Source organism: Heptranchias perlo, unplaced genomic scaffold (assembly GCF_035084215.1).
Source record: "Heptranchias perlo isolate sHepPer1 unplaced genomic scaffold, sHepPer1.hap1 HAP1_SCAFFOLD_60, whole genome shotgun sequence".
Lineage (NCBI taxonomy): Eukaryota > Metazoa > Chordata > Chondrichthyes > Hexanchiformes > Hexanchidae > Heptranchias > Heptranchias perlo.
The window spans coordinates 5,029,538-5,040,926 of NW_027139623.1; the positions used below are offsets into that span (position 1 = coordinate 5,029,538).

The 11,389-nt window shown below is 45.9% G+C and overlaps 3 non-coding genes across 3 annotated transcripts; 2 read left to right on the forward strand and 1 right to left on the reverse strand.

Annotated features, from left to right (window-relative positions):
* Positions 1-6,592: 6,592 nt before the first annotated feature.
* On the reverse strand, positions 6,593-6,664 carry trnaa-ugc (transfer RNA alanine (anticodon UGC)). Its single transcript has one exon. It is a non-coding gene; the product is annotated as a tRNA-Ala (tRNA).
* Positions 6,665-9,386: 2,722 nt separating this feature from the next.
* On the forward strand, positions 9,387-9,458 carry trnaa-cgc (transfer RNA alanine (anticodon CGC)). Its single transcript has one exon. It is a non-coding gene; the product is annotated as a tRNA-Ala (tRNA).
* A 468-nt stretch (positions 9,459-9,926) lies between these two features.
* On the forward strand, positions 9,927-9,998 carry trnaa-ugc (transfer RNA alanine (anticodon UGC)). Its single transcript has one exon. It is a non-coding gene; the product is annotated as a tRNA-Ala (tRNA).
* The last annotated feature ends 1,391 nt before the right edge of the window (positions 9,999-11,389 follow it).

Below are 11,389 nucleotides of genomic sequence, written 5' to 3' on the forward strand. Positions count from 1 at the left end.
CATGAATTCCCAGTTAAACTGAACCATTTTATTGTGGAGGGAGGACATTGCGCTGCCTCCTTGTAACACTGAGACCGTGAGCTGTCACAATATCAATCACTGAAAACAGATATATGAAAAAAGTATTCCAGGACAGGTTAGTTCCACATCATGAAACAGTTAGCAGCTCCTGATGTTCTGATACCAGCTCTTAGCCCAGACACCTGATTCCAATACATTCAGAACAGAGAATAATCCAGTAACAATGTCAGGGATGGATAAACAATGTTCTCTACAGATATAATGCAATTGCTGCAGGACCGAAAGTTTAGAAGTTATGGATGAATCTTTATTCCACAATAAATTCATTGCAGTGAATAAACCATTAACAATGTCAGGATTGGATATGCAATGATCACAACAGATATAATGCAGTTGTTACAAGACTGGTCGTTTTGAAGTTAAGGACATACCATTATTCAACAATACATTCAGTACAGGGAATAATCCAATAACAATGCCAGGATTGGATATACCAAGTTCATTACAGATATAATGCAGCTCCGACAAGACTGAAAGTGCAGACACTTTAAACAATCCATCGTTCAACTGATAGAACAGAAAAGGTGGCTGGGTAAAACATGGTGGGAGAAAAAATAATTGGCCAAGTACAGCAACACTGCTTTACAGTGTTCACAGGTTTACCTGGAACTCCAATGGCTGCAAGAACAGGATAGTAAATGCGTTCTATCTGAACCATTACTGGATATCCCATTTCCGTGAGAAGCAGTGACTTCTGGTGATCTGAAAACCGCAGCTCCAGAAGGCACTCTGAGCTGACAGATGACAACCAGCCCTGATTTATGCAAGGGATAAATCTCCTCTGACACGGTTATACCCCTGATCATTACTATTAGTTACAGTCACCTGAACAAACACATTACATCAGCAGCTTTGTCTCCAAAGACATGGATATATCACAAACATCTCAAAGTCCAGGGCATCATCTTAATGAGACCTCTCTCAGGAATAAAGTTAAAAGCTGTGCTCAGAAAGGACTGGTCCAACAACAATGAGCGGCTTCATTTACAGTTTTCATATAATTGTATTGATCATGTTCACTCCTGCCGATTCATTTGTAAATGTTACCGATTTCTCCGCGTGTACATTGAATCCAGAGACACACGCAGACCCGTTTCACTCTGTTCCTGCAGTTTCCAGTTAAAATATGAACATTGAGTCTCTGACACGGGGGTAGATAAAGGCCACGTTGAGGATTGCAGCCGAGAAATCACTGTGGGTGATATTAGGGGTCGGACATTGAATGAGCTTCATTGTCATTCCTCTCTCCGTTATTTTACAGCAGATATTTACCCGTTTGTTTTACATTGTTTGACGGCTCCAGTAAAATTGTTCCCGTGTAACCCCAAGCTGAGCTCATTACCCGATTTGAACTCCATCACAAAGGCCCCGTGCCTCCCTCACTCGCCTTCATTCGTTCCTCAGCCCATTGCCTTTGAAACCCTCAGCAATGCCTCTGTCCCCTCCACACTCCATTCCCCCAAGCACTCCTGGCTGGTCACCCAACCACCACCTTCCAACCAGCACCAGATCCTGCTAGGCCTCACTGACCCTCACTGGCACCTAGTTCCCCATGGCTAATATTACATGTTTCATCCTGGGGTTTAAATACCCCCATGGCCCACCGTCTCCTCCACACCTACAAGAAACCCACCTGTGACCTCCTCATTGATCGATCATTGGCCTCTTTTGGTGAGACTACCCTCCCTTGCTCCCACTCATTTATCTGATCATAGCCTTCTCTTCCCAACCAATGTGATGTGTCTAAAGGTCCTTGGCTCACTTCTCTTCCTCATCTGCATGCTGCCCTTTGGTGACCTTGTCCGCAGTCATTGTCCGGCTTTCAGATGGACGCTGACAAAACCATTGCCTCTCTTCACCCTTCCAATGCATTTGTTTTGTCAGAACAGAGAATCACTGTATCCTCTGGTTGTGAGGATCAGTGATAGAGTAATAGAGAATTAATGTATCCTCTGGTTGTGAGGATCAGTGGTAGAGTAATAGGGAATTACTGGCTCCTCTGGTTGTGAGGATCAGTGATAGAGTAAAAGAGAATTACTGTATCCTCTGTTTGTGAGGATCAGTGATAGAGTAATAGAGAATTACTGTATCCTCTGGTTATGAGGATCAGTGGTAGAGTAATAGGGAATTATTGTATCCTCTGGTTGTGAGGATCAGTGATAGAGTAATAGAGAATTACTGTATCCTTTGGTTGTGAGGATCAGTGATCGAGTTAGAGAGAATTACTGTATCCTCTAGTTGTGAGGATCAGTGATGGAGTAATAGAGAATTACTGTATCCTCTAGTTGTGAGGATCAGTGGTAGAGTAATAGAGAATTACGGTATCCTCTGGTTGTGAGGATCAGTGATAGAGTAATAGAGAATTACTGTATCCTCTAGTTGTGAGGATCAGTGATGGAGTAATAGAGAATTACTGTATCCTCTGGTTGTGAGGATCAGTGGTAGAGTAATAGAGAGTTATTGTATCCTCTAGTTGTGAGGATCAGTGATAGAGCAATAGAGAATTACTGTATCCTCTGGTTGTGAGGATCAGTAATAGATCAATAGAGAATTACTGTATCCTTTGGTTGTGAGGATCAGTGATAGAGTAATAGAGAATTATTGTATCCTCTAGTTGTGAGGATCAGTGATGGAGTAATAAAGAATTACTGTATCCTCTGGTTGTGAGGATCAGTGGTAGAGTAATAGAGAATTACCGCATCCTCTGCTTGTGAGGATCAGTGATAGAGTAATAGAGAATTACTGTATCCTCTAGTTGTGAGGTTCAGTGATGGAGTAATAGAGAATTACTGTAACGTCTGGTTGTGAGGATCAGTGATAGAGCAATAGAGAATTACTGTATCCTCTGGTTGTGAGGATCAGTGATAGAGTAATAGCGAATTACTGTATCCTCTGGTTGTGAGGATCAGTGATAGAGCAATAGAGAATTACTGTATCCTCTGGTTGTGAGGATCAGTGATAGAGTAATAGAGAATTACTGTATCCTCTGGTTTTGAGGATCAGTGGTAGAGTAATAGAGAATTACGGTATCCTCTGGTTGTGAGGATCAGTGATAGAGTAATAGAGAATTACTGTATCCTCTAGTTGTGAGGATCAGTGATGGAGTAATAGAGAATTACTGTAACGTCTGGTTGTGAGGATCAGTGATAGAGCAATAGAGAATTACTGTATCCTGTGGTTGTGAGGATCAGTGATAAAGTAATAGAGAATTACTGTATCCTCTGGTTGTGAGGATCAGTGATAGAGTAATAGAGAATTACTGTATCCTCTGGTTTTGAGGATCAGTGACATGGGAATTAATCTAGTGAACCTTCTCTTTGTCCGAGTCCGGTCAGCCACCTTACCTTTTCTTACCACACTTCCGTTTTAGACTTTGGACACATATTTGTCTTCCACATTTTTTATCTTGTTTTTTAAAAAAACACATTTCTATTCTACATCGCTTTCATCACCAGCCAATAGTATTAGCCAATTAACCTGTTCTAAATCTTCTGCCATTTTAGTGAAGTTTGCCAAAATGAAATCTGGAATGAGTTGTACATTTTCAGTACCTTTGGTTCTATCAACCTATTGGAACCTTATAATATTGTGATCACTGTTGCCCAGGTTTTTTCCCCACAAGGATGCCTGATACGAGCTCAGGCTCAGTATTCAACACGCGATTAAATATATGATTACCCCGTGAAGGATTTTGGACTTTTGAATATGAATATTTGACTTGCTAAACGAGCAGAGTTTGGTTGAACACAGGATGGAACACAGAACGATTAGACTTGAATGTTCAAGACTGCATTCTGGAAAGATTGAGCAAGTTCGGAAGGTTTTATTATTGCTTCAGATTGTTTAGAGGCTTAACTGAGACGATGTACATTCGCCGAGATAAGGGGTGAGGTTAAATTTAAGGCGGCTGTCGAGCTGGGCCTTGAAAGTCTGTGGGAAACTGTCGTAAACATCAGACGCTGCAGCATCAGTTTGTTTCAACCATGGAAAAGAGAGAGGGAAAGGAGAGAGAGTGAAACGTTCAAGCAGCTTGTTTTTACCAGCGAGGATGGAAAACATTTCTCCTCGTTTCCCCTCTCGTTCTTTTGATATTATTTCAATTCTCTGACCTCTCGTTGCCGACCCACTTGCCAGTGGAAACAGTTTATCTCTGTTTGCTCTCCCAAAACCCCTCGTTATTTTGAACACCCGTATTTGGTCTCACCTTTAACCTCTCTGCTGTAAGGAGAACAATCCCAGATTCTCCAATCTCTCCACATAACTGAGTCCTCATCCTTGGTATTGTGCTGGTAAACCTCCTGTGTACCCTCTCCAAGGCCTTGACATCCTTCCTAAAGTTTGGTGCCCAGAATTGTACACCATACTCCAGCTGAGGCCGAACCAGTGATTTGTTAAAGTCCAGGGTGACTTCCGTGCATTTTATTCAATGCTCCTCTTTACAAAGCCAAGTGTCCCTTCAGCTTTCTTAACCGCCTTATCAGCTTGCCCTGTCACCTTCAAAGATTTGTAAATATGCAGCTCCAGGTCCCTCAGCTCTTCCACTCCCTCAAAATAGTACCATTTAGATTCTACTGCCTCGACACGTAGTTCCTCCTAAAGTGCATCAATTCACTCTTATCCGCATGAAGTTACACCTGCCATGTGTCTGCCCATTTCATCAGTCTGTCCATATCCTCCTGACGTCTGCTACTATCCTGCTCACTATTTATGTTTCGAATTTTGGATACAATTGTGAAAAGATCCTCTTGGACTCGCCTCACCTTTAAACACAAGGACAGGCAAAACTTCCGTTACCTCGAGAAAAACCTAATGCTCGGCACAGGACACCATTCAGTGGAAGAGCGCACGCACCGTATCAATGGTTCCGAACGCAGGGCTGGATTGCGGGCCCAGTGAGAGATTATTCCACTTTGACAGATTGGGGAGGACCTGGGACAAGATTTTAGACGACTCAAAGGCTGGAACAGGCTGGAGGTTAGGCGGTTCTCCTTTTCCCAGTGAGTAGTGAGCACCTGGAATGCGTTGCTGGCTGGTGCGGTCGGTGCTGACTCTCTGTCTGCCTTCTGTGGGGAGCTGGACCGGTTTTTGGATGGGGCAGAGGTCGCAACATATAAAAGGTCAGAGGATTTACAGTTAGTGTACGTAAGATCCATGTGATCTCCTGGACTGGTTTCGATCAGCCGAGGCGGTCGCGGAGGAATTTTCCAGCGTATTCTTTCCCTTAAAGGCCCTGGATTTTTCTCAGGATCTTTCCCTCTCCCAGGAGATTCCATGGCTGCGGGCGGGGTGAGGGGGAGTAAGTGTCAGTAATGATGCTCCAGCCATCGCGAGTGAGAAGCAGGCTTGATGGACCAGCTGGTCTTTTACTGTCCGTCATTTCCGTGTGTTCGTCCACATCCCCAGCTCGTCATGGTGTTTTCAATGAAGCGATCATCACTCAAACCAACGAATGGGGCATGTCCTGCGTCTGTCTTTCGTGAAACGAGACTCAATGTCTCTGCGTATCGCATTTTTCTCCTCTGAAGCTCAAGGGCTCGAAATATTCTTGCAGGCCTCTGCTACAATGTGTCTGAGAATTTCTAGTCCCGTCCAACCGTCTGCTAAGGGACTACGTGGCTGTTGTCCGCTTGGAGCACAAGAGGAAATGATTTTAAGCTCATTTAAATCATTGGGTGGTCTTAAGACAGTTAGCACTCAGTCCTTCTACCCTTGGTTATAGGTCTATTGGATTCGGGGTTGTAGCTCTCTGGTATAGCGCCTACTTTGCGTGTATATATTTCTGGGTTCAATATCTAACACCTCCAAAATTGTTATTTCACCAAAATGTCCCACAGAAAGACAAATCGTGCTTTCAGAGGGAAGCGAGTTACAACTTCTGAGACAAACATTAAATTGTTCCGGAGCAGGACTACATCTCACGGTCCCCGAAGCAGCTCAGCTCAGAGCAGCCGCTGACTGACAGGAATTCAAATCATAAAGTCCTTGGGAAAGAACCTGAGACCTCATACACGCGAAACATGCGGTCGATCACTGAGCTAAAATCACCAGATAATAACGACCTCTAACCAAGTGTGAAAGGACTGAGTGCCTCACTTTCCTAAGTCCACCCGAGGATTTACTAGGCTGAAAAACATCTCCTTTTTTAATCATAGGAGCCAACTATACCTGAGGTTTGCGGACCTGATACAGATGCAGTTGAACAGAAGAAACCAGGTCTCGCCACTCAGGGAAATGAGAAAGGGAGCGTTGAGAAGAAAGTCTGGGAGAGAGGTGAGTCTCCTCGGGCTGTGCTGACCATGATTTCCGTTTCTTCGAACTGCTCGCTGGACATTGCACCGTCACACATTCCGATCAGTCGGCGGCTGCTGTGATCTGAGCTGCTGAGGAGACCGTGAGATGAAATCCTGCTCAGGGGCAATTTGATGCTTGTGGAGCCTCAGAGGTCAGAATTCGCGGCACATCGAAATCAAGATTCGCCTTTCTGTGTGGAATTCTGGTGAAAAAATAGCTTTGGAGATGCTGGGAATTGAACCCAGCACCTCATACATGCAAAGCACGCGCTCTACCACTGAGCTACATCCCCAGATAGAAGTACACTCCAACGAAGAGCTGATCTCCTTCATTTTATGAGACCACAAAATGTTTTTTTGGGGGCTTCAATTCATCTAATTTTCTGCTCCAACCAGCCAATTGAACATGAAGTTTGCGGACCTGATATAATTGTGGGTGAACGGAAGAAACCGGCCTCAGCACTCAGAGTAATGAGAATGGGGGCGTTGAGAAGAAAGGCTGGGAGAGGGGGAGAGTCTCCTTTCGCTGTGCTGTTACCATCCTCCCGATTTCAGGGCACATTTTTCGAACGCTCCCGTTATCAGTCACTTTGCTTACGGTTGGACGGGACTAGAAATCCTCAGGCACATTGTGGCAGAGGCCGGCAAGAATATTTCGAGTCCCTGAGCTTCAGAGGAGGGTAAGGTGAGACACAGACAGCATTGAGTATAATTTCACTATGGACGGAGGCAGGACTTGCCCCAGGTGTGGTATTGAGTTTAAAGATCACTTCACTGAAAACACCTTGACGATCTGGGGCTACAGACGGACATGATGGTCAGGAAAAAAACAGTTGGTTCATTAATCCTGTCCCACATGCCTGGAGCATCGTGACTGGACACTTCCTACATACACCACCCGCCCCTCCCACCGGAAACATGTAATCTCCTGGGAGCGGCGACAAACTAGAAACAAATCCAGCGCCAATAAGGAGGGGAAATTCTGGGAAATTCCTCCCCGAATCATTCAGGCGATCGAATCGAGTTCAGTGGATCACACTGACCATGTGTAGGTTAACTGTAAAACCACTCACCTTCTATATGATGCGATCTCTGTCCCAGTCAAGAACTGGTCCAGATCCATCCAGAAGGCAAAGAGAGAGTCAGCACCCACCGCACCAGCCGGCAATGCATTCCAGAGACTCAGTACTCTCTGGGAAAAGAAGAACCGCCTAACATCCAGCCGATTCCTACCTTTGTGTAGTCTGAACGCCTGTCCGCTGCTCCTCCCTGATCTGTGAAACTGGGAAGAATCTATTTCTTCACTCAGAGGGTGGTGAACGTGTGGAATTCTCTACCACAGAAGGCTGTGGAGGCCAAGTCACTGAATATATTTAAGAAAGACAGATTTCTGCACACTAGAGTAATCAAAGCGTATGGAAAGAGAGCGGGAATGTGGTATTGATCAGCCATGATCATAAATAATGGCGGAGCAGGCTCGAAGGGCCGAATGGCCGACTCGTGATCCTATTTTCTCTGTTATTATTACTGGGCCCGCTCTCCAGCCCCGGGATGGGAGCCATTTCAAAGGCGCGTGCGTACTTCCATTGAATTTTATCGTGTGCAGAGCGTTCGGTTTTTCTCGAGGTGAAGAAACCCTTTCCTGTCCTTGTGTGTGAAGGTGAGGTGAGGACAAGAAGATCTTTTCAAAATTCGAAATATAAAGCGCTTGGAGATGCCGGGGATTGAACCCGGGACCTCATACATGCGCTCTACCACTGAGCTACATCCCCATATAATATAAATTGCAACCCAAGGAAATAAGAACTGACGGTTCTCATTTTCTGAGACCGTCCAAGGTGGGTCTGCCACGTGATAGATTATTTGCAGTTTTAAAGATTGGGGCGGTGCAGGGAACAGGCGTTCAGACGACACAGAGGTAGGAATAGTCTGAATATTAGGTGGTTCTTCATTTCCCAGAGAGTAGTGAGTCTCTGGAATGCATTGCCGGCTGGTGTGGTGGGTGCTGACTCTCTCTCTGCCTTCTCGAGGGATCTGGATCTGTTCTTGACTGGGTCAGAGATCGCATCATATAGAAGGTTAGTGGTTTTACAGTTGACCTACACATGGTCACTGTCATGTCCTCGACTGGTTTCAATCGCCTGAAGATGTCGGGAAGGAACTTTCCATCAATTGGCCCTGTATTTTTTTCTGGTTTGTAACCGCTCCCAGGAGATTACATGTTTCCGGTGGGTGGGGCGGGTGGTGTCGGTAGGAAGTGTCCAGTCACGATGATCCGGGCATGTGGGACAGGATTGATGAACCAGCTGGTCTTTTCCTGACCATCATGTCCGTCAGTAACCTCAGCTCGTTAAGGTGTTTTTGTGAAGTGATCTTTAAACACAAATTCACACCTGGCCCTTTATAGTGAAATGAGACTCAATGCTCTCCACGCCTCACCTCGCCCTCCTCTGAAGCGGGAGGACTCGAAATATTCTTGCCGGCCTCTGCTACAATGTGCCTGAGCATTTCTAGTCCCGTCCAACCGTAAGTAAAGTGACTGATAACGGGAGCGTTCGAAAAATGCGCCCTCAAATAGGAAGGATGGTTACAGCACAGTTCAAGGAGTCTCTCCCCACTTTCCCGGCCTTTCTTCTCAACTCCCCCTTTCTCATTAGACTAAGTGCCGAGGCCTGGTTTCTTCCGTTCACCCACAGTTGTATCAGGTCCGCAAACTTCATCTTTAATTGTCTGGTTGGAACAGAAAACTCGATGATTTTAAGCCAAGTATACAAAGTGTCAGCACTCACCAGACCAGCCGGCAATGCATTCCAGAGACTCACTACACTCTGGGAAATAAAGAACCGCCTAACATCCAGACTCTTCTGACCTCTGTGTGGTCTGAACGCCTGTTCCCCGCTCCTCCCCAATCTTTGAAACTGGAAATAATCTATCACGTGGCAGACCCACCATGGGTGGTCTCACAAAATGAGGATAATCCGTTCTTCTTTCGTTGGGTAGCTATTTATTTCATCGGGGGATGTAGCTCAGTGGTAGAGCGCATGCTTCGCATGTATGAGGTCCTGGGTTCAATCCCCAGCATCTCCAAAAATATTTTTCATCAGAATTACGCACGGAAAGGCGAATCGCGCTTTCTGAGCTCAGCGAGTTCCAACTTCTGAGGCTCCACAAGCATTAAATTATCCCTGAGCAGGACTTCATCTCACGGTCCCCTCAGCAGCTCAGCTCATAACAGCCGCCGACTGACCGGAATATGTGACAGTGCAATGTCTAGCGAGCAGTCCCAGCTCTTGTTTGACGCTGTGTCATTCATCCATCTCACTTTATGATTCAGAGGTTGGATGTCAGCCTCGTCACTGACTATTGGCAATTGTATTTTTTTATTTCCGCTGACTTTTTTTTGGAAAGTTCAAAGTAAAGCGGAGCAGAAACCCCGTGAACTGAAACGGAGGTTCATCATTGTGAGCACGTGTGATGACTGGGCATCTCGTTGTCCGGGAGAGACGGAGCTGAAATCCCACTTGTTTATTTCTAAAGTGGAGCAGACTTTGCAGAGGCGATGTAGCTCAGTGGTAGAGCGCATGCTTTGCATGTATGAGGTCCCGGGTTCAATCCCCGGCATTTCCAAATTATTTATGTTTGAAATTTTGAAAAGACCCTCTTGTCCTCACCTCACCTTCACACACAAGGACAGGAAAGGGTTTCTTCACCTCGAGAAAAGGCAAATGCTCTGCACAGGATAAAATTCAATGGAAGCGCGCACGCGCCTTTGAAATGGCTGCCGTCCTGGGGCTGGATTGCGTGCGGAGTTATTAAAACATCGAAAATAGGATCACGAGTCGGCCATTCGGCCCGTCGAGCCTGCTCCGCCATTCAATCGGATCATGGCTGATCCTCTATCTCAATACCATATTTCCGCGCTCTCCCCATACCCCTTGATGCCTTGTGTGTGTCGAAATCTCTCTATCTGCTTCTTAAATATATTCAGTGACTTCGCCTCCACAGCCTTCTGTGGTAGAGAATTCCACAGGTTCACCACCGTCCAGTTTCACAGATTGGGGAGGAGCAGCTGACAGGCGTTCAGACCACACAGAGGTAAAAATATTCTTAATGTTCGGTGATTCTTCTTTTCCCAGAGAGTAGTGAGTCTCTGGAATGCAATTCTGGCTGGTGTGGTGGGTGCTGACTCCCTCCGCGTTCTCGAGGGATCTGGGCCATTTCTTGACTGGGGCAGAGATCGCATCATATAGAAGGTGAGTGGTTTTACAGTTAACCTGCACATGGTCAGTGTGATCCACTGAACTCGATTCGATCGCCTGAGGGAGTCGGGGAGGAATTTCCCAGAATTCGCCCTCATTATCGGCTTTTGATTGTTTTTCTGATTTGTAACCGCTCCCAGGAGATTACATGTTTCCGGTGGGTGGGGCGGGTTTTGTAGGGAGGAAATGTCTGGTCACGATGCTCCAGGCATGTGGGGCAGGATTGATGAACCAACTGTTTTCCCGCCCGTCATGCAGGTCTATAACCCCAGATCGTCAAGGAGTTTTCAGTGAAGTGATCTTTAAACACAAACCGACACCTTGGGCAAGTCCTGCATCCGTCTATAGTGAAATGAGACGCAATACTCTCCAAGCCTTAAGTTGCCCTCCTCTGAAGCGCAAGGACTCGAAATATTCTTGCCGGCCTCTGCTACAATGTGCCTGAGCATTTCTAGTCCCGTCCAATCAGAGGCAAAGTGACTGATAACGTACGAAAATTGCGCCCTCGAATCGGAAGGATGGTTCCAGCACAGCCCATGGAGGCTCTCCCCCTCTCCCAGTCTTACTTCTCAACGCCCCCTTTCTCATTACTCAGAGTCTCTGAGTATATCAGGTCCGCATACCTCAGGTACAGTTGTCTGCTTGGAGTACAAAAGGAGATGCTTTTCTACCCAGTAAATCCTCGGATGGCCTTAGGAAAGTGAGGCACTGAGTCCTTTTATATTTGGTTAGAGGTCTTCCCTATCTGGTGATGTAGCT